We start from the raw sequence: 23,346 nt of genomic DNA, 5'->3' as shown, positions 1-23,346 counted from the left end.
GTGAATATAGGGATGTCTCTGCAATTTTTGCAACGTCATCCTCACCAGGAGGCCTTGCCTTTATCGACTTCACAAAGGCTTTTGACAGGGTCAACCACTTATTTTTGTTCAGAACGTTGACCTATGTGGGTTTTAGTCAACATTTTGTGCAAGTTTTAATTAACATTGTTGAAGGCATCCAAACACAAGTGTCTGTAAATGGGCATTTCACTCCACCCATTGAAATTCGCAACGGCGTCCCGCAGGGAAGTCCTTTGTCAATGCTCCTGTATGTTGTTGCACTGGAGCCTTTACTAAGGAGACTCGATGTCGATCTTGAGGGCATCACGATATCTGGCGTTAACAACGTCACCAATGCATATGCTGATGACGTTGGAGTGGTTATTCGTAGTAACGAAGATTTAGAGAAATTAACTACGAATATTCAGATCTTTTGTGAAGCTACAGGCGCTAGGGTTAACGAGGTGAAGAGTTCGTTTTTAAATCTTAAAGGTCTTCAAGATGTCCGTTTGGAATGGGCACGCTCCGTCGATCGTCACACCGCTCTGGGTGTCACCTTTTACCGATGTCCGCTTCAGACCATGACCTACAATTGGAAGAAAGTACTGGATACAATCAGAGGAGCCACAATACTCAATCAGACCAGACATCTGAACATTAAACAACGAATCAGAATAATTAATTGGTCCATTTTATCAAAAGCTATATATATAGGTCAAATATTGCCAGTTTCGAAACCCATTGCCAAACGTATAATGAGTATCATTTGCCGATTTATATGGACAGGGAATATTTTTAGAGTAGCAGTCGGTACAGTTACGTTACCTTCCGCTGAAGGTGGCCTAGGTTTAACAGATATATGGCGGAAGACTACGGCGTTATATATAAAGAGGACCCTACAAATTATAGAAAAACATCCACATAGTATTACAGCCAGGCTGTATCGACTCCTACAGCCAGAAAATTTACGTCCACCCATAAATATAGGCGGAATTAATTATAAATTGAAATATATTCGCCAGTTCTTTTTAGAGATTAGCTACATGGACAGTATTGTCACGAATCCACAATCAAGGAATTGCAGGAAATTAATGGAACTCTTAACAACGAAAGAACATGTCAACAAAATGGAGTGCAGACATCCCGACAAAGACTGGAAAAGAATTTGGAAAAATATTAGTAATCGTGAACTGTCTTCCGACATTCAGGCAACCTGGTACCGAGTTGTTAATAACGTAGTTTCCACTAACGAAAAGTTGCACTCCATTGGTCTTAGTGACACGATTGTGTGCACCCGATGTGACGCAGTTGACACATTGATCCACCGCTTTCTCTGTGGCGGATACGCCGAAATATGGAGGGGACTCCAACGGCGGGTAGCCTTTATAACCAGAACTGTTAGTACTGAGATCAATGTTGAAAAATTACTCTTCCCCGATGGTGTTTTCTTCCCTGTCCAGAAAACCAATGCTGTGTTGTGGTTGTTTGGCAATTATGTACATTACGTTATATCTGAACACGGCAATGACCGTGTTTTAGAATACGAATTATACGAACGAGCAAAATATTATCAGATATGTACGCGCAGGGACCACAAAAAAACTTTTGGTAACATGTTACACATTCTGTTTCAGAGACAAGGGATTGGATAAACATCTTAATAGCCCTCGTCTACGAAAAATGTAGTCACAGGCCAAAGTAGGGGATCGCTGTTGAGGGTGAAGTACGGTGGGGACTTCGTGTGCCCCAGGGCCGCTACGGTAGCCGTGAAGGCCTCGGACAGAACCCCGAAACGGCACTGCGGCTTCACACTTACTGCTGGATGAACCCCATATCTCCAGCAACTACTTTCATCTATGATGATTTTCCAGGATCTCGGTAATATCGGAAGGTGATTTCGTTGCACACAATGCAGTGGAAGCTTCTTGCACGTGTTCCTCAGTTACAATCTTTCTATTTTTGTTTAATTTTTTTCAGTATGAAGCAAGAGTGACAATTTATTAAATCCCAAGAAGCCTTAATTTTTCAATTTTCAGTTCTACGGAGGAGAAGCCTCACATGGCGAAGAAGCCAAACATCATTTCATTTCCCTAACTGTCACAGTAAATTTGAAAAAAAAAATCAGTCGATATAGCATAGAAGCTCGCCGAAGAAGGCATAAAAGGAGAGCGAATGGATGGGCTGTGTGGGGAGAAGGGAGGCCCAAACAAAAAAGAAAAAAAAAAGAAAAAAAAAGAGTGGTAGAGCACTGGTGTAATAAACCAGGGGTCGTAAGTTCCATCCTCACAGGAGAAAGATGAAAAAAAAAAAAAAAATAAAAAAAGTGGTAGAGCACTGGTCTCGTAAACCGGGAGTCGTGAGTTCGAACGTCACAGAAGGCATCCATTTTTTTAACTTTCCTGCAACGTGCGGAGCTACCTCGAGCAATGTCTATCACATGGCAGTAGACTGAATGAAAGGGATGTTCTACAATCTATGACAAGTATTCTACTGGCCTAGGAGGTTTTCTGAATGCATAGGCAGAACAGTGGTTTGTATGCATTTTGTAGTATAATGTCATTCGTTTATGAGCGTCGCTACAGTGTGCATGCACGTTATCCATGTGAAGAGGCATAAGCAGATGCTACCATTCTGCGAGATTCCTGCAGAATGTGTACGAATTGCGTTGATATAGAGAGCACAAGTCAGCCAAAGTCAACGCCTCCGTGGCGCAGTCGGCTAGCGCGTTCGGCTGTTAACCGAAAGGTTGGTGGTTCAAGCCCACCCGGGGGCGAAATCGTTTTAACCGTCACCGAGGTGAGGACATACATCAACTTTGTTAGAGATACACAGCTAGTGTGGCAATTTGGCTGCGAAGGAGTGATGCCACAGATGCTTATACACATTCAGGCAGGTGGCACTGTAGGTAAAAACATGACCCTACACAGACGTTCTACTGTTTTCCTATTTATTCACCATGTGTGACACTGCAGTGGAGCGACGCCCACTACAAAATACGTTTTATTTACATTCAATTTGAGCGTATAAGTCGCGAGTGCCATATGACAGGGCCTGTCTCTCGATGTCGATTTGTATTTTGTGTCTCTTAAGTGTCGGTCTGCAGTAGGCCGCTGTTGGCCGAGCGACGTGCAGTGGCAATTTGGCTGCGAAGGAGTGATGCCACAGATGCTTATACACATTCAGGCAGGTGGCACTGTAGGTAAAAACATGGCCCTACACAGGTGTTCTACTGTTTTTCTATTTATTCACCATGTGTGACACTGCAGTGGAGCGACGCCCACTACAAAAGACGTTTTATTTACATTCAATTTCAGCGTATACGTCGCGAGTGCCATATGACAGGGCCTGTCTCTCGATGTCGATTTGTATTTTGTGTCTCTTAAGTGTCGGTCTGCAGTAGGCCGCTGTTGGCCGAGCGACGTGCAGTCGCCTTACATGAAGCCCCATGGGCAACGCCAGTGCCACTGTGAACAACAGCAAACTGTAGCCAGAGAGAGGAGCCGAAAGGCGCATTTCGCAGTCGAGCCACGTTATCCCACAAGCTGGGCACTAGGACAAGAAATTGCAGACCGCAAACTTTTGGTGGCCTGACGGTCGTCGCCGATCGTAAGGGCGAAACAGTCGAGAGATTTGGAGAACGGCAATGTGGACACTCCTAGCAGCAGCAGTGCGCCAAATCAATTATCTGGTCGAGGGCTGCAAGATTCAGTGTGATGAAGTGAGAATTCGGGGATAGCTCGCAAATTCAAAGCTGCCGCCTTCTTAGCTCAGTGGTAGAGCACTGCCCTCGTAAACCAGGAGTCGTGAGTTCGAACCTCACAGAAGGCATCCATTTTTTTAACTTTCCTGCAACGTGCGGAGCTACCTCGAGCAATGTCTATCACATGGCAGTACACTGAATGAAAGGGATGTTCTACAATCTATGACAAGTATTCTACTGGCCTAGGAGGTTTTCTGAATGCATAGGCAGAACAGTGGTTTGTATGCATTTCGTAGTATAATGTCATTCGTTTATGAGCGTCGCTACAGTGTGCATGCACGTTATCCATGTGAAGAGGCATAAGCAGATGCTACCATTCTGCGAGTTTCCTGCAGAATGTGTACGAATTGCGTTGACTTAGAGAGCACAAGTCATCCAAAGTCAACGCCTCCGTGGCGCAATCGGCTAGCGCGTTCGGCTGTTAACCGAAAGGTTGGTGGTTCAAGCCCACCCGGGGGGGGAAATCGTTTTAACCATCACCGAGGTGAGGACATACGTCAACTTTGTTAGAGATACACAGCTAGTGTGGCAAATTGGCTGCGAAGGAGTGATGCCACAGATGCTTATACACATTCAGGCAGGTGGCACTGTAGGTAAAAACATGACCCTAAACAGACGTTCTACTGTTTTCCTATTTATTCACCATGTGTGACACTGCAGTGGAGCGACGCCCACTACAAAAGACGTTTTATTTACATTCAATTTGAGCGTATACGTCGCGAGTGCCATATGACAGGGCCTGTCTCTCGATGTCGACTTGTATTTTGTGTCTCTTAAGTGTCGGTCTGCAGTAGGCCGCTGTTGGCCGAGCGACGTGCAGTCGCCTTACATGGAGCCCCATGGGCAACGCCAGTGCCACTGTGAACAACAGCAAACTGTAGCCAGAGAGTGGAGCCGAAAGGCGCATTTCGCAGTCGAGCCACGTTATCCCACAAGCTGTGCACTAGGACAAGAAATTGCAGACTGCAAACTTTTGGTGGCCTGCCGGTCGTCGCCGATCGTAAGGGCGAAACAGTCGAGAGATTTGGAGAACGGCAATGTGGACACTCCCAGCAGCAGCAGTGCGCCAAATCAATTATCTGGTCGAGGGCTGCAAGATTCAGTGTGATGAAGTGAGAATTCGGGGATAGCTCGCAAATACAAAGCTGCCGCCTTTTTAACTCAGTGGTAGAGCACTGGTCTCGTAAACCACGAGTCGTGAGTTCGAACCTCACAGAAGGCATCAATTTTTTTAACTTTCCTGCAACGTGCGGAGCTACCTCGAGCAGTGTCTATCACATGGCAGTACACTGAATGAAAGGGATGTTCTACAACCTATGACAAGTATTCTACTGGCCTAGGAGGTTTTCTGAATGCATAGGCAGAACAGTGGTTTGTATGCATTTTGTAGTATAATGTCATTCGTTTATGAGCGTCGCTACAGTGTGCATGCACGTTATCCATGTGAAGAGGCATAAGCAGATGCTACCATTCTGCGAGATTCCTGCAGAATGTGTACGAATTGCGTTGATATAGAGAGCACAAGTCAGCCAAAGTCAACGCCTCCGTGGCGCAATCGGCTAGCGCGTTCGGCTGTTAACCGGAAGGTTGGTGGTTCAAGCTCACACGGGGGCGAAATCGTTTTAACCGTCACCGAGGTGAGGACATACATCAACTTTGTTAGAGATACACAGCTGGTGTGGCAATTTGGCTGCGAAGGAGTGATGCCACAGATGCTTATACACATTCAGGCAGGTGGCACTGTAGGTAAAAACATGGCCCTACACAGACGTTCTACTGTTTTCCTATTTATTCACCATGTGTGACACTGCAGTGGAGCGACGCCCACTACAAAATACGTTTTATTTACATTCAATTTGAGCGTATAAGTCGCGAGTGCCATATGACAGGGCCTGTCTCTCGATGTCGATTTGTATTTTGTGTCTCTTAAGTGTCGGTCTGCAGTAGGCCGCTGTTGGCCGAGCGACGTGCAGTGGCAATTTGGCTGCGAAGGAGTGATGCCACAGATGCTTATACACATTCAGGCAGGTGGCACTGTAGGTAAAAACATGGCCCTACACAGGTGTTCTACTGTTTTTCTATTTATTCACCATGTGTGACACTGCAGTGGAGCGACGCCCACTACAAAAGACGTTTTATTTACATTCAATTTCAGCGTATACGTCGCGAGTGCCATATGACAGGGCCTGTCTCTCGATGTCGATTTGTATTTTGTGTCTCTTAAGTGTCGGTCTGCAGTAGGCCGCTGTTGGCCGAGCGACGTGCAGTCGCCTTACATGAAGCCCCATGGGCAACGCCAGTGCCACTGTGAACAACAGCAAACTGTAGCCAGAGAGAGGAGCCGAAAGGCGCATTTCGCAGTCGAGCCACGTTATCCCACAAGCTGGGCACTAGGACAAGAAATTGCAGACCGCAAACTTTTGGTGGCCTGACGGTCGTCGCCGATCGTAAGGGCGAAACAGTCGAGAGATTTGGAGAACGGCAATGTGGACACTCCTAGCAGCAGCAGTGCGCCAAATCAATTATCTGGTCGAGGGCTGCAAGATTCAGTGTGATGAAGTGAGAATTCGGGGATAGCTCGCAAATTCAAAGCTGCCGCCTTCTTAGCTCAGTGGTAGAGCACTGCCCTCGTAAACCAGGAGTCGTGAGTTCGAACCTCACAGAAGGCATCCATTTTTTTAACTTTCCTGCAACGTGCGGAGCTACCTCGAGCAATGTCTATCACATGGCAGTACACTGAATGAAAGGGATGTTCTACAATCTATGACAAGTATTCTACTGGCCTAGGAGGTTTTCTGAATGCATAGGCAGAACAGTGGTTTGTATGCATTTCGTAGTATAATGTCATTCGTTTATGAGCGTCGCTACAGTGTGCATGCACGTTATCCATGTGAAGAGGCATAAGCAGATGCTACCATTCTGCGAGTTTCCTGCAGAATGTGTACGAATTGCGTTGACTTAGAGAGCACAAGTCATCCAAAGTCAACGCCTCCGTGGCGCAATCGGCTAGCGCGTTCGGCTGTTAACCGAAAGGTTGGTGGTTCAAGCCCACCCGGGGGGGGAAATCGTTTTAACCATCACCGAGGTGAGGACATACGTCAACTTTGTTAGAGATACACAGCTAGTGTGGCAAATTGGCTGCGAAGGAGTGATGCCACAGATGCTTATACACATTCAGGCAGGTGGCACTGTAGGTAAAAACATGACCCTAAACAGACGTTCTACTGTTTTCCTATTTATTCACCATGTGTGACACTGCAGTGGAGCGACGCCCACTACAAAAGACGTTTTATTTACATTCAATTTGAGCGTATACGTCGCGAGTGCCATATGACAGGGCCTGTCTCTCGATGTCGACTTGTATTTTGTGTCTCTTAAGTGTCGGTCTGCAGTAGGCCGCTGTTGGCCGAGCGACGTGCAGTCGCCTTACATGGAGCCCCATGGGCAACGCCAGTGCCACTGTGAACAACAGCAAACTGTAGCCAGAGAGTGGAGCCGAAAGGCGCATTTCGCAGTCGAGCCACGTTATCCCACAAGCTGTGCACTAGGACAAGAAATTGCAGACTGCAAACTTTTGGTGGCCTGCCGGTCGTCGCCGATCGTAAGGGCGAAACAGTCGAGAGATTTGGAGAACGGCAATGTGGACACTCCCAGCAGCAGCAGTGCGCCAAATCAATTATCTGGTCGAGGGCTGCAAGATTCAGTGTGATGAAGTGAGAATTCGGGGATAGCTCGCAAATACAAAGCTGCCGCCTTTTTAACTCAGTGGTAGAGCACTGGTCTCGTAAACCACGAGTCGTGAGTTCGAACCTCACAGAAGGCATCAATTTTTTTAACTTTCCTGCAACGTGCGGAGCTACCTCGAGCAGTGTCTATCACATGGCAGTACACTGAATGAAAGGGATGTTCTACAACCTATGACAAGTATTCTACTGGCCTAGGAGGTTTTCTGAATGCATAGGCAGAACAGTGGTTTGTATGCATTTTGTAGTATAATGTCATTCGTTTATGAGCGTCGCTACAGTGTGCATGCACGTTATCCATGTGAAGAGGCATAAGCAGATGCTACCATTCTGCGAGATTCCTGCAGAATGTGTACGAATTGCGTTGATATAGAGAGCACAAGTCAGCCAAAGTCAACGCCTCCGTGGCGCAATCGGCTAGCGCGTTCGGCTGTTAACCGGAAGGTTGGTGGTTCAAGCTCACACGGGGGCGAAATCGTTTTAACCGTCACCGAGGTGAGGACATACATCAACTTTGTTAGAGATACACAGCTGGTGTGGCAATTTGGCTGCGAAGGAGTGATGCCACAGATGCTTATACACATTCAGGCAGGTGGCACTGTAGGTAAAAACATGGCCCTACACAGACGTTCTACTGTTTTCCTATTTATTCCCCATGTGTGACACTGCAGTGGAGCGACGCCCACAACAAAAGACGTTTTATTTACATTCAATTTGAGCGTATAAGTCGCGAGTGCCATATGACAGGGCCTGTCTCTCGATGTCGATTTGTATTTTGTGTCTCTTAAGTGTCGGTCTGCAGTAGGCCGCTGTTGGCCGAGCGACGTGCAGTGGCAATTTGGCTGCGAAGGAGTGATGCCACAGATGCTTATACACATTCAGGCAGGTGGCACTGTAGGTAAAAACATGGCCCTACACAGGTGTTCTACTGTTTTTCTATTTATTCACCATGTGTGACACTGCAGTGGAGCGACGCCCACTACAAAAGACGTTTTATTTACATTCAATTTCAGCGTATACGTCGCGAGTGCCATATGACAGGGCCTGTCTCTCGATGTCGATTTGTATTTTGTGTCTCTTAAGTGTCGGTCTGCAGTAGGCCGCTGTTGGCCGAGCGACGTGCAGTCGCCTTACATGAAGCCCCATGGGCAACGCCAGTGCCACTGTGAACAACAGCAAACTGTAGCCAGAGAGAGGAGCCGAAAGGCGCATTTCGCAGTCGAGCCACGTTATCCCACAAGCTGTGCACTAGGACAAGAAATTGCAGACCGCAAACTTTTGGTGGCCTGACGGTCGTCGCCGATCGTAAGGGCGAAACAGTCGAGAGATTTGGAGAACGGCAATGTGGACACTCCTAGCAGCAGCAGTGCGCCAAATCAATTATCTGGTCGAGGGCTGCAAGATTCAGTGTGATGAAGTGAGAATTCGGGGATAGCTCGCAAATTCAAAGCTGCCGCCTTCTTAGCTCAGTGGTAGAGCACTGCCCTCGTAAACCAGGAGTCGTGAGTTCGAACCTCACAGAAGGCATCCATTTTTTTAACTTTCCTGCAACGTGCGGAGCTACCTCGAGCAATGTCTATCACATGGCAGTACACTGAATGAAAGGGATGTTCTACAATCTATGACAAGTATTCTACTGGCCTAGGAGGTTTTCTGAATGCATAGGCAGAACAGTGGTTTGTATGCATTTCGTAGTATAATGTCATTCGTTTATGAGCGTCGCTACAGTGTGCATGCACGTTATCCATGTGAAGAGGCATAAGCAGATGCTACCATTCTGCGAGTTTCCTGCAGAATGTGTACGAATTGCGTTGACTTAGAGAGCACAAGTCATCCAAAGTCAACGCCTCCGTGGCGCAATCGGCTAGCGCGTTCGGCTGTTAACCGAAAGGTTGGTGGTTCAAGCCCACCCGGGGGGGGAAATCGTTTTAACCATCACCGAGGTGAGGACATACGTCAACTTTGTTAGAGATACACAGCTAGTGTGGCAAATTGGCTGCGAAGGAGTGATGCCACAGATGCTTATACACATTCAGGCAGGTGGCACTGTAGGTAAAAACATGACCCTAAACAGACGTTCTACTGTTTTCCTATTTATTCACCATGTGTGACACTGCAGTGGAGCGACGCCCACTACAAAAGACGTTTTATTTACATTCAATTTGAGCGTATACGTCGCGAGTGCCATATGACAGGGCCTGTCTCTCGATGTCGACTTGTATTTTGTGTCTCTTAAGTGTCGGTCTGCAGTAGGCCGCTGTTGGCCGAGCGACGTGCAGTCGCCTTACATGGAGCCCCATGGGCAACGCCAGTGCCACTGTGAACAACAGCAAACTGTAGCCAGAGAGTGGAGCCGAAAGGCGCATTTCGCAGTCGAGCCACGTTATCCCACAAGCTGTGCACTAGGACAAGAAATTGCAGACTGCAAACTTTTGGTGGCCTGCCGGTCGTCGCCGATCGTAAGGGCGAAACAGTCGAGAGATTTGGAGAACGGCAATGTGGACACTCCCAGCAGCAGCAGTGCGCCAAATCAATTATCTGGTCGAGGGCTGCAAGATTCAGTGTGATGAAGTGAGAATTCGGGGATAGCTCGCAAATACAAAGCTGCCGCCTTTTTAACTCAGTGGTAGAGCACTGGTCTCGTAAACCACGAGTCGTGAGTTCGAACCTCACAGAAGGCATCAATTTTTTTAACTTTCCTGCAACGTGCGGAGCTACCTCGAGCAGTGTCTATCACATGGCAGTACACTGAATGAAAGGGATGTTCTACAACCTATGACAAGTATTCTACTGGCCTAGGAGGTTTTCTGAATGCATAGGCAGAACAGTGGTTTGTATGCATTTTGTAGTATAATGTCATTCGTTTATGAGCGTCGCTACAGTGTGCATGCACGTTATCCATGTGAAGAGGCATAAGCAGATGCTACCATTCTGCGAGATTCCTGCAGAATGTGTACGAATTGCGTTGATATAGAGAGCACAAGTCAGCCAAAGTCAACGCCTCCGTGGCGCAATCGGCTAGCGCGTTCGGCTGTTAACCGGAATGTTGGTGGTTCAAGCTCACACGGGGGCGAAATCGTTTTAACCGTCACCGAGGTGAGGACATACATCAACTTTGTTAGAGATACACAGCTGGTGTGGCAATTTGGCTGCGAAGGAGTGATGCCACAGATGCTTATACACATTCAGGCAGGTGGCACTGTAGGTAAAAACATGGCCCTACACAGACGTTCTACTGTTTTCCTATTTATTCCCCATGTGTGACACTGCAGTGGAGCGACGCCCACAACAAAAGACGTTTTATTTACATTCAATTTGAGCGTATAAGTCGCGAGTGCCATATGACAGGGCCTGTCTCTCGATGTCGATTTGTATTTTGTGTCTCTTAAGTGTCGGTCTGCAGTAGGCCGCTGTTGGCCGAGCGACGTGCAGTGGCAATTTGGCTGCGAAGGAGTGATGCCACAGATGCTTATACACATTCAGGCAGGTGGCACTGTAGGTAAAAACATGGCCCTACACAGGTGTTCTACTGTTTTTCTATTTATTCACCATGTGTGACACTGCAGTGGAGCGACGCCCACTACAAAAGACGTTTTATTTACATTCAATTTCAGCGTATACGTCGCGAGTGCCATATGACAGGGCCTGTCTCTCGATGTCGATTTGTATTTTGTGTCTCTTAAGTGTCGGTCTGCAGTAGGCCGCTGTTGGCCGAGCGACGTGCAGTCGCCTTACATGAAGCCCCATGGGCAACGCCAGTGCCACTGTGAACAACAGCAAACTGTAGCCAGAGAGTGGAGCCGAAAGGCGCATTTCGCAGTCGAGCCACGTTGTCCCACAAGCTGTGCACTAGGACAAGAAATTGCAGACCGCAAACTTTAGGTGGCCTGACGGTCGTCGCCGATCGTATGGGCGAAACAGTCGAGAGATTTGGAGAACGGCAATGTGGACACTCCCAGCAGCAGCAGTGCGCCAAATCAATTATCTGGTCGAGGGCTGCAAGATTCAGTGTGATGAAGTGAGAATTCGGGGATAGCTCGCAAATACAAAGCTGCCGCCTTCTTAACTCAGTGGTAGAGCACTGGTCTCGTAAACCACGAGTCGTGAGTTCGAACCTCACAGAAGGCATCAATTTTTTTAACTTTCCTGCAACGTGCGGAGCTACCTCGAGCAGTGTCTATCACATGGCAGTACACTGAATGAAAGGGATGTTCTACAACCTATGACAAGTATTGTACTGGCCTAGGAGGTTTTCTGAATGCATAGGCAGAACAGTGGTTTGTATGCATTTTGTAGTATAATGTCATTCGTTTATGAGCGTCGCTACAGTGTGCATGCACGTTATCCATGTGAAGAGGCATAAGCAGATGCTACCATTCTGCGAGATTCCTGCAGAATGTGTACGAATTGCGTTGATATAGAGAGCACAAATCAGCCAAAGTCAACGCCTCCGTGGCGCAATCGGCTAGCGCGTTCGGCTGTTAACCGGAAGGTTGGTGGTTCAAGCTCACACGGGGGCGAAATCGTTTTAACCGTCACCGAGGTGAGGACATACATCAACTTTGTTAGAGATACACAGCTGGTGTGGCAATTTGGCTGCGAAGGAGTGATGCCACAGATGCTTATACACATTCAGGCAGGTGGCACTGTAGGTAAAAACATGGCCCTACACAGACGTTCTACTGTTTTCCTATTTATTCCCCATGTGTGACACTGCAGTGGAGCGACGCCCACAACAAAAGACGTTTTATTTACATTCAATTTGAGCGTATAAGTCGCGAGTGCCATATGACAGGGCCTGTCTCTCGATGTCGATTTGTATTTTGTGTCTCTTAAGTGTCGGTCTGCAGTAGGCCGCTGTTGGCCGAGCGACGTGCAGTCGCCTTACATGAAGCCCCATGGGCAACGCCAGTGCCACTGTGAACAACAGCAAACTGTAGCCAGAGAGTGGAGCCGAAAGGCGCATTTCGCAGTCGAGCCACGTTGTCCCACAAGCTGTGCACTAGGACAAGAAATTGCAGACCGCAAACTTTTGGTGGCCTGACGGTCGTCGCCGATCGTATGGGCGAAACAGTCGAGAGATTTGGAGAACGGCAATGTGGACACTCCCAGCAGCAGCAGTGCGCCAAATCAATTATCTGGTCGAGGGCTGCAAGATTCAGTGTGATGAAGTGAGAATTCGGGGATAGCTCGCAAATACAAAGCTGCCGCCTTCTTAACTCAGTGGTAGAGCACTGGTCTCGTAAACCACGAGTCGTGAGTTCGAACCTCACAGAAGGCATCCATTTTTTTAACTTTCCTGCAACGTGCGGAGCTACCTCGAGCAATGTCTATCACATGGCAGTACACTAAATGAAAGGGATGTTCTACAACCTATGACAAGTATTCTACTGGCCTAGGAGGTTATCTGAATGCATAGGCAGAACAGTGGTTTGTATGCATTTTGTAGTATAATGTCTTTCGTTTATGAGCGTCGCTACAGTGTGCATGCACGTTATCCATGTGAAGAGGCATAAGCAGATTCTACCTTTCTGCGAGATTCCTTCAGAATGTGTACGAATTGCGTTGATATAGAGAGCACAAGTGAGCCAAAGTCAATGCCTCCGTGGCGCAATCGTCTAACGCGTTCGGCTGTTAACCGGAAGGTTGGTGGTTCAAGCCCACTCGGGGGCGAAATCGTTTTAACCGTCACCGAGGTGAGGACAAACATCAACTTTGTTAGAGATACACAGCTGGTGTGGCAATTTGGCTGCGAAGGAGTGATGCCACAGATGCTTATACACATTCAGGCAGGTGGCACTGTAGGTAAAAACATGGCCCTACACAGACGTTCTACTGTTTTCCTATTTATTCCCCATGTGTGACACTGCAGTGGAGCGACGCCCACTACAAAAGACGTTTTATTTACATTCAATTTGAGGGTATACGTCGCGAGTGCCATATGACAGGGCCTGTCTCTCGATGTCGATTTGTATTTTGTGTCTCTTAAGTGTCGGTCTCTAGTAGGCCGCTGTTGGCCGAGCGACGTGCAGTGGCAATTTGGCTGCGAAGGAGTGATGCCACAGATGCTTATACACATTCAGGCAGGTGGCACTGTAGGTAAAAACATGGCCCTACACAGGTGTTCTACTGTTTTTCTATTTATTCACCATGTGTGACACTGCAGTGGAGCGACGCCCACTACAAAAGACGTTTTATTTACATTCAATTTGAGTGTATACGTCGCGAGTGCCATATGACAGGGCCTGTCTCTCGATATCGATTTGTATTTTGTGTCTCTTAAGTGTCGGTCTGCAGTAGGCCGCTGTTGGCCGAGCGACGTGCAGTCGCCTTACATGAAGCCCCATGGGCAACGCCAGTGCCACTGTGAACAACAGCAAACTGTAGCCAGAGAGAGGAGCCGAAAGGCGCATTTCGCAGTCGAGCCACGTTATCCCACAAGCTGTGCACTAGGACAAGAAATTGCAGACCGCAAACTTTTGGTGGCCTGACGGTCGTCGCCGATCGTAAGGGCGAAACAGTCGAGAGATTTGGAGAACGGCAATGTGGACACTCCCCGCATCAGCAGTGCGCCAAATCAATTATCTGGTCGAGGGCTGCAAGATTCAGTGTGATGAAGTGAGAATTCGGGGATAGCTCGCAAATTCAAAGCTGCCGCCTTCTTAGCTCAGTGGTAGAGCACTGGTCTCGTAAACCACGGGTCGTGAGTTCGAAACTCACAGAAGGCATCCATTTTTTTAACTTTCCTGCAACGTGCGGAGCTACCTCGAGCAATATCTATCACATGGCAGTACACTAAATGAAAGGGATGTTCTACAACCTATGACAAGTATTCTACTGGGCTAGGAGGTTTTCTGAATGCATAGGCAGAACAGTGGTTTGTATGCATTTTGTAGTATAATGTCATTCGTTTATGAGCGTCGCTACAGTGTGCATGCACGTTATCCATGTGAAGAGGCATAAGCAGATGCTACCATTCTGCGAGATTCCTGCAGAATGTGTACGAATTGCGTTGATATAGAGAGCACAAGTCAGCCAAAGTCAACGCCTACGTGGCGCAATCGGCTAGCGCGTTCGGCTGTTAACCAGAAGGTTGGTGGTTCAAGCCCACCCGGGGGCGAAATCGTTTTAACCGTCACCGAGGTGAGGACATACATTAACTTTGTTAGAGATACACAGCTGGTGTGGCAATTTGGCTGCGAAGGAGTGATGCCACAGATGCTTATACACATTCAGGCAGGTGGCACTGTAGGTAAAAACATGGCCCTACACAGACGTTCTACTGTTTTCCTATTTATTCCCCATGTGTGACACTGCAGTGGAGCGACGCCCACTACAAAAGACGTTTTATTTACATTCAATTTGAGCGTATAAGTCGCGAGTGCCATATGACAGGGCCTGTCTCTCGATGTCGATTTGTATTTTGTGTCTCTTAAGTGTCGGTCTGCAGTAGGCTGCTGTTGGCCGAGCGACGTGCAGTCGCCTTACATGAAGCCCCATGGGCAACGCCAGTGCCACTGTGAACAACAGCAAATTGTAGCCAGAGAGTGGAGCCGAAAGGCGCATTTCGCAGTCGAGCCACGTTGTCCCACAAGCTGTGCACTAGGACAAGAAATTGCAGACCGCAAACTTTTGGTGGCCTGACGGTCGTCGCCGATCGTAAGGGCGAAACAGTCGAGAGATTTGGAGAACGGCAATGTGGACACTCCCAGCAGCAGCAGTGCGCCAAATCAATTATCTGGTCGAGGGCTGCAAGATTCAGTGTGATGAAGTGAGAATTCGGGGATAGCTCGCAATTACAAAGCTGCCGCCTTCTTAACTCAGTGGTAGAGCACTGGTCTCGTAAACCACGAGTCGTGAGTTCGAACCTCACAGAAGGCATCAATTTTTTTAACTTTCCTGCAACGTGCGGAGCTAGCTCGAGCAATGTCTATCACATGGCAGTACACTAAATGAAAGGGATGTTCTACAACCTATGACAAGTATTCTACTGGCCTAGGAGGTTATCTGAATGCATAGGCAGAACAGTGGTTTGTATGCATTTTGTAGTATAATGTCTTTCGTTTATGAGCGTCGCTACAGTGTGCATGCACGTTATCCATGTGAAGAGGCATAAGCAGATGCTACCTTTCTGCGAGATTCCTGCAGAATGTGTACGAATTGCGTTGATATAGAGAGCACAAGTGAGACAAAGTCAACGCCTCCGTGGCGCAATCGGCTAACGCGTTTGGCTGTTAACCGGAAGGTTGGTGGTTCAAGCCCACCCGGGGGCGAAATCGTTTTAACCGTCACCGAGGTGAGGACATACATTGACTTTGTTAGAGATACACAGCTGGTGTGGCAATTTGGCTGCGAAGGAGTGATGCCACAGATGCTTATACACATTCAGGCAGGTGGCACTGTAGGTAAAAACATGGCCCTACACAGATGTTCTACTGTTTTCCTATTTATTCACCATGTGTGACACTGCAGTGGAGCGACGCCCACTACAAAGGACGTTTCATTTACATTCAATTTCAGCGTATACGTCGCGAGTGCCATATGACAGGGCCTGTCTCTCGATGTCGATTTGTATTTTGTGTCTCTTAAGTGTCGGTCTGCAGTAGGCCGCTGTTGGCCGAGCGACGTGCAGTGGCAATTTGGCTGCGAAGGAGTGATGCCACAGATGCTTATACACATTCAGGCAGGTGGCACTGTAGGTAAAAACATGGCCCTACACAGATGTTCTACTGTTTTCCTATTTATTCACCATGTGTGACACTGCAGTGGAGCGACGCCCACTACAAAAGACGTTTTATTTACATTCAATTTGAGCGTATACGCCGCGAGTGCCATATGACAGGGCCTGTCTCTCGATGTCGATTTGTATTTTGTGTCTCTTAAGTGTCGGTCTGCAGTAGGCCGCTGTTGGCCGATCGACGTGCAGTGGCAATTTGGCTGCGAAGGAGTGATGCCACAGATGCTTATACACATTCAGGCAGGTGGCACTGTAGGTAAAAACATGGCCCTACACAGATGTTCTACTGTTTTCCTATTTATTCACCATGTGTGACAATGCAGTGGAGCGACGCCCACTACAAAAGACGTTTTATTTACATTCAATTTGAGCGTATACGTCGCGAGTGCCATATGACAGGGCCTGTCTCTCGATGTCGATTTGTATTTTGTGTCTCTTAAGTGTCGGTCTGCAGTAGGCCGCTGTTGGCCGAGCGACGTGCAGTCGCCTTACATGAAGCCCCATGGGCAACGCCAGTGCCACTGTGAACAACAGCAAACTGTAGCCAGAGAGTGGAGCCGAAAGGCGCATTTCGCAGTCGAGCCACGTTATCCCAAAAGCTGTGCACTAGGACAAGAAATTGCAGACTGCAAACTTTTGGTGGCCTGACGGTCGTCGCCGATCGTAAGGGCGAAACAGTCGAGAGATTTGGTGAACGGCAATGTGGACACTCCCAGCAGCAGCAGTGCGCCAAATCAATTATCTGGTCGAGGGCTGCAAGATTCAGTGTGATGAAGTAAGTCGCCTTACATGAAGCCCCATGGGCAACGTCAGTGCCACTGTGAACAACAGCAAACTGTAGCCAGAGAGTGGAGCCGAAAGGCGCATTTCGCAGTCGAGCCACGTTATCCCAAAAGCTGTGCACTAGGACAAGAAATTGCAGACTGCAAACTTTTGGTGGCCTGACGGTCGTCGCCGATCGTAAGGGCGAAACAGTCGAGAGATTTGGTGAACGGCAATGTGGACACTCCCAGCAGCAGCAGTGCGCCAAATCAATTATCTGGTCGAGGGCTGCAAGATTCAGTGTGATGAAGTAAGAATTCGGGGATAGCTCGCAAATTCAGAGCTGCCGCCTTCTTAGCTCAGTGGTACATCACTGGTCTCGTAAACCAGGAGTCGTGAGTTCGAACCTCACAGAAGGCATCGATTTTTTTAACTTTCCTGCAACGTGCGGAGCTAGCTCGAGCAATGTCTATCACATGGCAGTACACTAAATGAAAGGGATGTTCTACAACCTATGACAAGTATTCTACTGGCCTAGGAGGTTATCTGAATGCATAGGCAGAACAGTGGTTTGTATGCATTTTGTAGTATAATGTCTTTCGTTTATGAGCGTCGCTACAGTGTGCATGCACGTTATCCATGTGAAGAGGCATAAGCAGATGCTACCTTTCTGCGAGATTCCTGCAGAATGTGTACGAATTGCGTTGATATAGAGAGCACAAGTGAGACAAAGTCAACGCCTCCGTGGCGCAATCGGCTAACGCGTTTGGCTGTTAACCGGAAGGTTGGTGGTTCAAGCCCACCCGGGGGCGAAATCGTTTTAACCGTCACCGAGGTGAGGACATACATTGACTTTGTTAGAGATACACAGCTGGTGTGGCAATTTGGCTGCGAAGGAGTGATGCCACAGATGCTTATACACATTCAGGCAGGTGGCACTGTAGGTAAAAACATGGCCCTACACAGATGTTCTACTGTTTTCCTATTTATTCACCATGTGTGACACTGCAGTGGAGCGACGCCCACTACAAAGGACGTTTCATTTACATTCAATTTCAGCGTATACGTCGCGAGTGCCATATGACAGGGCCTGTCTCTCGATGTCGATTTGTATTTTGTGTCTCTTAAGTGTCGGTCTGCAGTAGGCCGCTGTTGGCCGAGCGACGTGCAGTGGCAATTTGGCTGCGAAGGAGTGATGCCACAGATGCTTATACACATTCAGGCAGGTGGCACTGTAGGTAAAAACATGGCCCTACACAGATGTTCTACTGTTTTCCTATTTATTCACCATGTGTGACACTGCAGTGGAGCGACGCCCACTACAAAAGACGTTTTATTTACATTCAATTTGAGCGTATACGCCGCGAGTGCCATATGACAGGGCCTGTCTCTCGATGTCGATTTGTATTTTGTGTCTCTTAAGTGTCGGTCTGCAGTAGGCCGCTGTTGGCCGATCGACGTGCAGTGGCAATTTGGCTGCGAAGGAGTGATGCCACAGATGCTTATACACATTCAGGCAGGTGGCACTGTAGGTAAAAACATGGCCCTACACAGATGTTCTACTGTTTTCCTATTTATTCACCATGTGTGACAATGCAGTGGAGCGACGCCCACTACAAAAGACGTTTTATTTACATTCAATTTGAGCGTATACGTCGCGAGTGCCATATGACAGGGCCTGTCTCTCGATGTCGATTTGTATTTTGTGTCTCTTAAGTGTCGGTCTGCAGTAGGCCGCTGTTGGCCGAGCGACGTGCAGTCGCCTTACATGAAGCCCCATGGGCAACGCCAGTGCCACTGTGAACAACAGCAAACTGTAGCCAGAGAGTGGAGCCGAAAGGCGCATTTCGCAGTCGAGCCACGTTATCCCAAAAGCTGTGCACTAGGACAAGAAATTGCAGACTGCAAACTTTTGGTGGCCTGACGGTCGTCGCCGATCGTAAGGGCGAAACAGTCGAGAGATTTGGTGAACGGCAATGTGGACACTCCCAGCAGCAGCAGTGCGCCAAATCAATTATCTGGTCGAGGGCTGCAAGATTCAGTGTGATGAAGTAAGTCGCCTTACATGAAGCCCCATGGGCAACGTCAGTGCCACTGTGAACAACAGCAAACTGTAGCCAGAGAGTGGAGCCGAAAGGCGCATTTCGCAGTCGAGCCACGTTATCCCAAAAGCTGTGCACTAGGACAAGAAATTGCAGACTGCAAACTTTTGGTGGCCTGACGGTCGTCGCCGATCGTAAGGGCGAAACAGTCGAGAGATTTGGTGAACGGCAATGTGGACACTCCCAGCAGCAGCAGTGCGCCAAATCAATTATCTGGTCGAGGGCTGCAAGATTCAGTGTGATGAAGTAAGAATTCGGGGATAGCTCGCAAATTCAGAGCTGCCGCCTTCTTAGCTCAGTGGTACATCACTGGTCTCGTAAACCAGGAGTCGTGAGTTCGAACCTCACAGAAGGCATCGATTTTTTTAACTTTCCTGCAACGTGCGGAGCTAGCTCGAGCAATGTCTATCACATGGCAGTACACTAAATGAAAGGGATGTTCTACAACCTATGACAAGTATTCTACTGGCCTAGGAGGTTATCTGAATGCATAGGCAGAACAGTGGTTTGTATGCATTTTGTAGTATAATGTCTTTCGTTTATGAGCGTCGCTACAGTGTGCATGCACGTTATCCATGTGAAGAGGCATAAGCAGATGCTACCTTTCTGCGAGATTCCTGCAGAATGTGTACGAATTGCGTTGATATAGAGAGCACAAGTGAGACAAAGTCAACGCCTCCGTGGCGCAATCGGCTAACGCGTTTGGCTGTTAACCGGAAGGTTGGTGGTTCAAGCCCACCCGGGGGCGAAATCGTTTTAACCGTCACCGAGGTGAGGACATACATTGACTTTGTTAGAGATACACAGCTGGTGTGGCAATTTGGCTGCGAAGGAGTGATGCCACAGATGCTTATACACATTCAGGCAGGTGGCACTGTAGGTAAAAACATGGCCCTACACAGATGTTCCACTGTTTTCCTATTTATTCACCATGTGTGACACTGCAGTGGAGCGACGCCCACTACAAAAGACGTTTTATTTACATTCAATTTCAGCGTATACGTCGCGAGTGCCATATGACAGGGCCTGTCTCTCGATGTCGATTTGTATTTTGTGTCTCTTAAGTGTCGGTCTGCAGTAGGCCGCTGTTGGCCGAGCGACGTGCAGTGGCAATTTGGCTGCGAAGGAGTGATGCCACAGATGCTTATACACATTCAGGCAGGTGGCACTGTAGGTAAAAACATGGCCCTACACAGATGTTCTACTGTTTTCCTATTTATTCACCATGTGTGACACTGCAGTGGAGCGACGCCCACTACAAAAGACGTTTTATTTACATTCAATTTGAGCGTATACGTCGCGAGTGCCATATGACAGGGCCTGTCTCTCGATGTCGATTTGTATTTTGTGTCTCTTAAGTGTCGGTCTGCAGTAGGCCGCTGTTGGCCGATCGACGTGCAGTGGCAATTTGGCTGCGAAGGAGTGATGCCACAGATGCTTATACACATTCAGGCAGGTGGCACTGTAGGTAAAAACATGGCCCTACACAGATGTTCTACTGTTTTCCTATTTATTCACCATGTGTGACAATGCAGTGGAGCGACGCCCACTACAAAAGACGTTTTATTTACATTCAATTTGAGCGTATACGTCGCGAGTGCCATATGACAGGGCCTGTCTCTCGATGTCGATTTGTATTTTGTGTCTCTTAAGTGTCGGTCTGCAGTAGGCCGCTGTTGGCCGAGCGACGTGCAGTCGCCTTACATGAAGCCCCATGGGCAACGCCAGTGCCACTGTGAACAACAGCAAACTGTAGCCAGAGAGAGGACCCGAAAGGCGCATTTCGCAGTCGAGCCACGTTATCCCACAAGCTGTGCCCTAGGACAAGAAATTGCAGACCGCAAACTTTTGGTGGCCTGACGGTCGTCGCCGATCGTAAGGGCGAAACAGTCGAGAGATTTGGAGAACGGCAATGTGGACACTCCCCGCATCAGCAGTGCGCCAAATCAATTATCTGGTCGAGGGCTGCAAGATTCAGTGTGATGAAGTGAGAATTCGGGGATAGCTCGCAAATTCAAAGCTGCCGCCTTCTTAGCTCAGTGGTAGAGCACTGGTCTCGCAAACCACGGGTCATGAGTTCGAAACTCACAGAAGGCATCCATTTTTTTAACTTTCCTGCAACGTGCGGAGCTACCTCGAGCAGTGTCTATCACATGGCAGTACACTGAATGAAAGGGATGTTCTACAACCTATGACAAGTATTCTACTGGCCTAGGAGGTTTTCTGAATGCATAGGCAGAACAGTGGTTTGTATGCATTTTGTAGTATAATGTCATTCGTTTATGAGCGTCGCTACAGTGTGCATGCACGATATCCATGTGAAGAGGCATAAGCAGATGCTACCATTCTGCGAGATTCCTGCAGAATGTGTACGAATTGCGTTGATATAGAGAGCACAAGTCAGCCAAAGTCAACGCCTACGTGGCGCAATCGGCTAGCGCGTTCGGCTGTTAACTGGAAGGTTGGTGGTTCAAGCCCACCCGGGGGCGAAATCGATTTAACCGTCACCGAGGTGAGGACATACATCAACTTTGTTAGAGATACACAGCTGGTGTGGCAATTTGGCTGCGAAAGAGTGATGCCACAGATGCTTATACACATTCAGGCAGGTGGCACTGTAGGTAAAAACAAAGCCCTACACAGACGTTCTACTGTTTTCCTATTTTTTCCCCATGTGTGACACTGCAGTGGAGCGACGCCCACTACAAAATACGTTTTATTTACATTCAATTTGAGCGTATACGTCGCGAGTGCCATATGACAGGGTCTGTCTCTCGATGTCGATTTGTATTTTGTGTCTCTTAAGTGTCGGTCTGCAGTAGGCCGCTGTTCGCCGAGCGACGTGCAGTCACCTTACATGAAGCCCCATGGGCAACGCCAGTGCCACTGTGAACAACAGCAAACTGTAGCCAGAGAGTGGAGCCGAAAGGTGCATTTCGCAGTCGAGCCACGTTATCCCACAAGCTGTGCACTAGGACAAGAAATTGCAGACCGCAAACTTTTGGTGGCCTGACGGTCGTCGCCGATCGTAAGGGCGAAACAGTCGAGAGATTTGGAGAACGGCAATGTGGACACTCCCCGCATCAGCAGTGCGCCAAATCAATTATCTGGTCGAGGGCTGCAAGATTCAGTGTGATGAAGTGAGAATTCGGGGATAGCTCGCAAATTCAAAGCTGCCGCCTTCTTAGCTCAGTGGCAATTCAGCCAGCGGCTGCGCTGGAGGTCGGACGTGCCGTGCTGTGTGCTGTGCGGCGTTAGCTCCGCGTGGTAAGTCTCTGCTCTTGCTGCAACGCGTCGCTGTCTATAGTATTTGTGTAGACATGAAAAAGAATTAAGAGATGTCGCAACCGCAACGAAAAGATACTTTGAAATTCACGTTTGATCGCAACTTTGTCCGACCGAGGTCATTTGATGTTGAACAGTGGTTAGAGGATGATGTTAAAATAGGACTTGATGATATTATCGGCGTACATTGCTCGATTATGAACAGTGTGGTTTTCGTGAAACTTGCCAGTCCGGAATTGTGTGAAAGGATAGTTCGATCTTGTGGTGGCATTCTGAAATTTAAACATGCTGACAGAAATGTTGGGGAGGTTACCATTGCCCATGCTGGTCTAGGTATTCGGACCGTGCGAGTCTTTGAACTTCCCTTTGAAATTACAAGTGACCAGATAAATGCTGTTATTGCTCCATACGGGAAAGTTTTGAGTAATATTGCCGAACGGTGGTCTGATGCACACAAATTCCCTGTTTTGAATGGTGTGCGCCAATTAAAAGTCGAATTGCAGAAGCACATTCCGTCGTTTATAAACGTCTGCGGATATAGAGCTGTTGTGATGTATGATGACCAACCGAAAACGTGTGCTGTCTGCAATTTACCAGGCCACGTTCGTGCAGAATGTGTTCAAAGGCGAGTGGCGCAACTGCCTGCCGGCGATGCCGTCAGGCCCCCTGCTATGTCAACGCTGCCCGTGACATATGTCGCCGTAGCGCGCGGTTTTGCAAGTGCCACTGCGCCCCCCGAAGTTACTACGAATACCGACCCACAAGCGACCGACCAACCGACCGACTCAGGTGTAGCATCTGTAGACACTCAACCCTCCTGCGAAGACTTATCTGCTCCTGCCCTTGTCGCCGTGGAATCGCCCAATGAGGCAATGGATACGGACGCGACCTCAGTCGTTTCGGGTAGTGCTCCTCTGCATCCTGGAGCTTCTTTAGGAGGTATCAAAAGCGTATCAG

General features: G+C 48.3%; 26 non-coding genes across 26 annotated transcripts; all 26 read left to right on the top strand.

Moving 5' to 3' along the window:
• Nucleotides 1-2,699: 2,699 nt before the first annotated feature.
• On the top strand, nt 2,700-2,773 carry Trnan-guu (transfer RNA asparagine (anticodon GUU)). Its single transcript has one exon. It is a non-coding gene; the product is annotated as a tRNA-Asn (tRNA).
• A 983-nt stretch (nt 2,774-3,756) lies between these two features.
• Trnat-cgu (transfer RNA threonine (anticodon CGU)) lies at nt 3,757-3,828 on the top strand. The gene has a single exon. It is a non-coding gene; the product is annotated as a tRNA-Thr (tRNA).
• A 318-nt stretch (nt 3,829-4,146) lies between these two features.
• On the top strand, nt 4,147-4,220 carry Trnan-guu (transfer RNA asparagine (anticodon GUU)). The gene has a single exon. It is a non-coding gene; the product is annotated as a tRNA-Asn (tRNA).
• A 690-nt stretch (nt 4,221-4,910) lies between these two features.
• On the top strand, nt 4,911-4,982 carry Trnat-cgu (transfer RNA threonine (anticodon CGU)). The gene has a single exon. It is a non-coding gene; the product is annotated as a tRNA-Thr (tRNA).
• Nucleotides 4,983-5,300: 318 nt separating this feature from the next.
• On the top strand, nt 5,301-5,374 carry Trnan-guu (transfer RNA asparagine (anticodon GUU)). Its single transcript has one exon. It is a non-coding gene; the product is annotated as a tRNA-Asn (tRNA).
• Nucleotides 5,375-6,357: 983 nt separating this feature from the next.
• Nucleotides 6,358-6,429, top strand: Trnat-cgu (transfer RNA threonine (anticodon CGU)). The gene has a single exon. It is a non-coding gene; the product is annotated as a tRNA-Thr (tRNA).
• Nucleotides 6,430-6,747: 318 nt separating this feature from the next.
• Nucleotides 6,748-6,821, top strand: Trnan-guu (transfer RNA asparagine (anticodon GUU)). The gene has a single exon. It is a non-coding gene; the product is annotated as a tRNA-Asn (tRNA).
• Nucleotides 6,822-7,511: 690 nt separating this feature from the next.
• Nucleotides 7,512-7,583, top strand: Trnat-cgu (transfer RNA threonine (anticodon CGU)). Its single transcript has one exon. It is a non-coding gene; the product is annotated as a tRNA-Thr (tRNA).
• Nucleotides 7,584-7,901: 318 nt separating this feature from the next.
• Trnan-guu (transfer RNA asparagine (anticodon GUU)) lies at nt 7,902-7,975 on the top strand. The gene has a single exon. It is a non-coding gene; the product is annotated as a tRNA-Asn (tRNA).
• A 983-nt stretch (nt 7,976-8,958) lies between these two features.
• On the top strand, nt 8,959-9,030 carry Trnat-cgu (transfer RNA threonine (anticodon CGU)). The gene has a single exon. It is a non-coding gene; the product is annotated as a tRNA-Thr (tRNA).
• A 318-nt stretch (nt 9,031-9,348) lies between these two features.
• Trnan-guu (transfer RNA asparagine (anticodon GUU)) lies at nt 9,349-9,422 on the top strand. The gene has a single exon. It is a non-coding gene; the product is annotated as a tRNA-Asn (tRNA).
• Nucleotides 9,423-10,112: 690 nt separating this feature from the next.
• Nucleotides 10,113-10,184, top strand: Trnat-cgu (transfer RNA threonine (anticodon CGU)). Its single transcript has one exon. It is a non-coding gene; the product is annotated as a tRNA-Thr (tRNA).
• A 1,375-nt stretch (nt 10,185-11,559) lies between these two features.
• Nucleotides 11,560-11,631, top strand: Trnat-cgu (transfer RNA threonine (anticodon CGU)). The gene has a single exon. It is a non-coding gene; the product is annotated as a tRNA-Thr (tRNA).
• A 318-nt stretch (nt 11,632-11,949) lies between these two features.
• Trnan-guu (transfer RNA asparagine (anticodon GUU)) lies at nt 11,950-12,023 on the top strand. Its single transcript has one exon. It is a non-coding gene; the product is annotated as a tRNA-Asn (tRNA).
• A 689-nt stretch (nt 12,024-12,712) lies between these two features.
• On the top strand, nt 12,713-12,784 carry Trnat-cgu (transfer RNA threonine (anticodon CGU)). Its single transcript has one exon. It is a non-coding gene; the product is annotated as a tRNA-Thr (tRNA).
• A 318-nt stretch (nt 12,785-13,102) lies between these two features.
• Trnan-guu (transfer RNA asparagine (anticodon GUU)) lies at nt 13,103-13,176 on the top strand. Its single transcript has one exon. It is a non-coding gene; the product is annotated as a tRNA-Asn (tRNA).
• Nucleotides 13,177-14,159: 983 nt separating this feature from the next.
• Nucleotides 14,160-14,231, top strand: Trnat-cgu (transfer RNA threonine (anticodon CGU)). Its single transcript has one exon. It is a non-coding gene; the product is annotated as a tRNA-Thr (tRNA).
• A 318-nt stretch (nt 14,232-14,549) lies between these two features.
• Trnan-guu (transfer RNA asparagine (anticodon GUU)) lies at nt 14,550-14,623 on the top strand. The gene has a single exon. It is a non-coding gene; the product is annotated as a tRNA-Asn (tRNA).
• Nucleotides 14,624-15,312: 689 nt separating this feature from the next.
• Trnat-cgu (transfer RNA threonine (anticodon CGU)) lies at nt 15,313-15,384 on the top strand. Its single transcript has one exon. It is a non-coding gene; the product is annotated as a tRNA-Thr (tRNA).
• Nucleotides 15,385-15,702: 318 nt separating this feature from the next.
• Trnan-guu (transfer RNA asparagine (anticodon GUU)) lies at nt 15,703-15,776 on the top strand. Its single transcript has one exon. It is a non-coding gene; the product is annotated as a tRNA-Asn (tRNA).
• A 1,574-nt stretch (nt 15,777-17,350) lies between these two features.
• Nucleotides 17,351-17,422, top strand: Trnat-cgu (transfer RNA threonine (anticodon CGU)). The gene has a single exon. It is a non-coding gene; the product is annotated as a tRNA-Thr (tRNA).
• Nucleotides 17,423-17,740: 318 nt separating this feature from the next.
• Trnan-guu (transfer RNA asparagine (anticodon GUU)) lies at nt 17,741-17,814 on the top strand. The gene has a single exon. It is a non-coding gene; the product is annotated as a tRNA-Asn (tRNA).
• Nucleotides 17,815-19,388: 1,574 nt separating this feature from the next.
• Nucleotides 19,389-19,460, top strand: Trnat-cgu (transfer RNA threonine (anticodon CGU)). Its single transcript has one exon. It is a non-coding gene; the product is annotated as a tRNA-Thr (tRNA).
• A 318-nt stretch (nt 19,461-19,778) lies between these two features.
• Nucleotides 19,779-19,852, top strand: Trnan-guu (transfer RNA asparagine (anticodon GUU)). The gene has a single exon. It is a non-coding gene; the product is annotated as a tRNA-Asn (tRNA).
• A 1,277-nt stretch (nt 19,853-21,129) lies between these two features.
• On the top strand, nt 21,130-21,201 carry Trnaa-cgc (transfer RNA alanine (anticodon CGC)). The gene has a single exon. It is a non-coding gene; the product is annotated as a tRNA-Ala (tRNA).
• Nucleotides 21,202-21,519: 318 nt separating this feature from the next.
• On the top strand, nt 21,520-21,593 carry Trnan-guu (transfer RNA asparagine (anticodon GUU)). Its single transcript has one exon. It is a non-coding gene; the product is annotated as a tRNA-Asn (tRNA).
• Nucleotides 21,594-23,346: the final 1,753 nt, after the last annotated feature.

Source organism: Schistocerca gregaria, chromosome 5, assembly GCF_023897955.1.
Source record: "Schistocerca gregaria isolate iqSchGreg1 chromosome 5, iqSchGreg1.2, whole genome shotgun sequence".
NCBI lineage: Eukaryota > Metazoa > Arthropoda > Insecta > Orthoptera > Acrididae > Schistocerca > Schistocerca gregaria.
The sequence above is the reverse complement of the archived record's forward strand: the minus strand, read 5'-3'. Positions and strand labels throughout refer to the sequence as shown.